Source organism: Octodon degus, unplaced genomic scaffold (assembly GCF_000260255.1).
Source record: "Octodon degus isolate 3935 unplaced genomic scaffold, OctDeg1.0 scaffold00267, whole genome shotgun sequence".
Classification (NCBI taxonomy): domain Eukaryota; kingdom Metazoa; phylum Chordata; class Mammalia; order Rodentia; family Octodontidae; genus Octodon; species Octodon degus.
Genome location: NW_004524843.1, coordinates 1371831 through 1374653, shown reverse-complemented (window position 1 = coordinate 1374653; position 2823 = coordinate 1371831). Strand labels below are relative to the sequence as shown.

Below are 2823 nucleotides of genomic sequence, written 5' to 3'. Positions count from 1 at the left end.
AAAAAAGCTATTCAACAGGTATGGGTCCCAAGACTCTATTACAAGGTTCAATTTCCTTCTTTGCCAAAAAAAGAAAAAAAAAATTACTCACCTAAATGATAACCTGGGGAAACACCTACCACACAAACTCATTCTTATTTCAAGATACATTCCTGGGCCAATACTGAAACTGAACTCTGTTTTCCCATTAATTAAACTGACCTATTAGTAAATAGTTTCACAAGAATTTAACACTTATACTGATGGGACCAGTGCCCTAATTTCTAGAGCTAATATTTAACCAGAGTCACATCATCACTTCTCAGAGGGAACTGAAGCTCCAGAAGTTGCCTGTTTACAGGGCTAAACAATACAAAAAAGCAAGCAAACAAACATGTCAAAAACAACCTTGAAGAGCAAAGCCATGCCAAACTGCACTGATGCTTAAACTAAGCATGTCATTTCTATTCACACTTATGCCTCTACTTTTATTTTGATGATTTCTACTGTAAAAGGAAAGCACTAGGCTTGAATTTTAGTTCCTTAGAATAGAGACTAAATGCCTTTGAAGCACAGTCCATCCTGCATAACCTTTCTCTCTCTCTGCACTGTCTGTGTCATGTTGCTCCGAAGTCATCACCATACAGGCTTTCTAGAAACGTCAACCCACCAGAGCACCTTGGTTTCCAAACCTCGCAGGGGGAAAGAGATGCCAACCACACATCCACTGCAGAGCTAACCCCACAGTCTACTGCTGCTGTCAGTGCAGGTAGTTCTCTCAGTCATTTCCGCTGTCTTGCTAGGGACTCTCAGGGTGTCTGGAGGGTGGGGCAGGTAGCAGTGGGAAAAGCGGCAGCAGCAATCGCCATCCTAATACCGGACACCATAGCATGAAAATGGCACTTACTTGCTAGCAAGTGAAAGGTCTCCACCGGGACTTGAGGGAACCCCAAGAAGCAAGGCTCCGGAAGATTCCGTCTCTTCACGGACCTCAGGGTTCCTCTACTCTGGTTGTTTAGACGTTGCTAGGCTGGCACCTGCCCTCAGCAGCTGCTGCCATCTGGGCCACTCTTCGATCAGCCCCACGGAGCTACTAGCGAGGAAAGGAATCCCTAGAGTGGCTCCCCAGCGGCTGACCCAGAGACTTTCCTGCCTACATGCCTAGTGTAGCAGTATGGGGATGGGAAGCTGCTTTTGTCTCTCTCCTCACTCCTCCTTCCCTCGCCCAGCCACGCCAAACTCTCCCCGCCCTCATTCCCAGGCCAGTGCTCGCCTTCAGTAGAGGCGTGGGCGGGGTGATGCTGACGAGAACAGCTGCAGAGGGAGCCACCGCTTGGGCTTGGGATTTGCTTCTCCAGCTGCCTGCCTAGGAAGAGGGCACAGCAAGAGGAGGGGGATCAGAGGACTGGGCGAAAGAGCAGAGGCGCGGCTGGCTGGAGCCCAGAAGAGCGGAGCAGGATGCAGCTAAATCGTGTATTGTGTTGGGTGTGCAGGAAAAGGAAGATGAGGTGGGAGGAGGAGAGAGGGAGACAGCAAACTCAGATTCTTTACCTCCAGTTGTCTACTTTTCCTCTGCCTACCTGCATCAATAGAGTACACCAGGACAATTGTCAGCTTGCAGCCTCCAAAACGGAACATTGCTGTAGTTTCCAGTGTGCTGTGGATATTGTTGTGTGTATATGTATGTATTCTTTAGGAAAGAATTTGTTGGAATCACTGTTACTTCTTGCTTTACCTTTTATTTTTCCTACATCAGCTATAAAGAAAAAAATAATCACTTATGATTATCTTTAAACATGAAGCATTTGTTTTGGAAAACTGAGATGCCACAGTGTATTTTAAAGGCGCAATGAAGAGATACTGGTCTCTTTTCCAAAAGGGAGTTTGGAAAAATTTGACAGACTGTAAAACACTCATTTTGTAACCCTCTCTTGTTTTGCCAGCATTATTTTATACAACATGTATCAGCAGATGTCTCTAGATAATAGCATTTTAAACAACTTAATTCCATGTGATTGTCTCTAGATAATAGCATTTTAAACAACTTAATTCCATCTACAAAACTGCAAAAGTGGTTTGTAGTGTCCAACTTGGTTTCTTTTTAAGAGACAATGCATAAATCACCACACTGTCCTCTCCGCTCACTAAGGTGATGAGCATATTTTGTATTCCATGGAACTTTCCCTTGGAACATTTTAACTTATGCTCACCCAATAAAACTCTAAATTTAGTATCAAATGTATTAAAGCTTAAAAGTAACTTTAAAAATTAAAATGAGATACTACTTTACATAATTTGTAATAAACAAATAAATGACCCCTACAAATAACTAGCAGGATGGCAAAAGGTGCAACTAAGAGGGAATTTATAATCTGAATCAGACAAACATGTTTTGGTATGGTTTTGAAAGAAATGTTTTGCCAACCCTGAAATAATTTAACAAAACTGGATCTGAAATATTATTGCAATGTATGCTCCTGATACGTATGTAACTATGGAGCATCCTGCATTGATTTTCTCAACAGAAAGAAGTGTGGTAAGTGGAGCTTGTTTTCCACATTTCTTCCTTATGAACCAAAAGTTACATTTTCTAAATTTTACATTTTGAATGTTTAATAGAAAAAAGCCCTAGATATTTTTGCTCCACCTTGCAGAGGGAAATCTGCTCTGCCACACTACACCTGAATCAGTTAGGCCCCCGGGTGTTACTTCCCTTGCAGCTTGTTTACATGGGGGCTATTTACTCTAATGTCACAGATGTACTGGTTGGGAATTTACACAGCAGCAGGGCTTGTGTTCTTTGTCTCCAGCACCACATCTGGGGTTGGCAACTGTATTATGTTA

At 42.8% G+C, this 2823-nt stretch overlaps 1 protein-coding gene across 2 annotated transcripts in view; it reads right to left on the bottom strand.

Moving 5' to 3' along the window:
• Nucleotides 1–1156, bottom strand: part of Scn7a (sodium voltage-gated channel alpha subunit 7) — a 112894-nt gene extending 111738 nt beyond the window's left edge. For both annotated transcript variants that reach the window (XM_023706625.1, XM_023706627.1), the window contains exon 1: nucleotides 887–1156. The gene's annotated coding sequence lies outside the window, so the exon portion shown is untranslated. The remainder of the gene's footprint in view (nucleotides 1–886) is intronic.
• Nucleotides 1157–2823: the final 1667 nt, after the last annotated feature.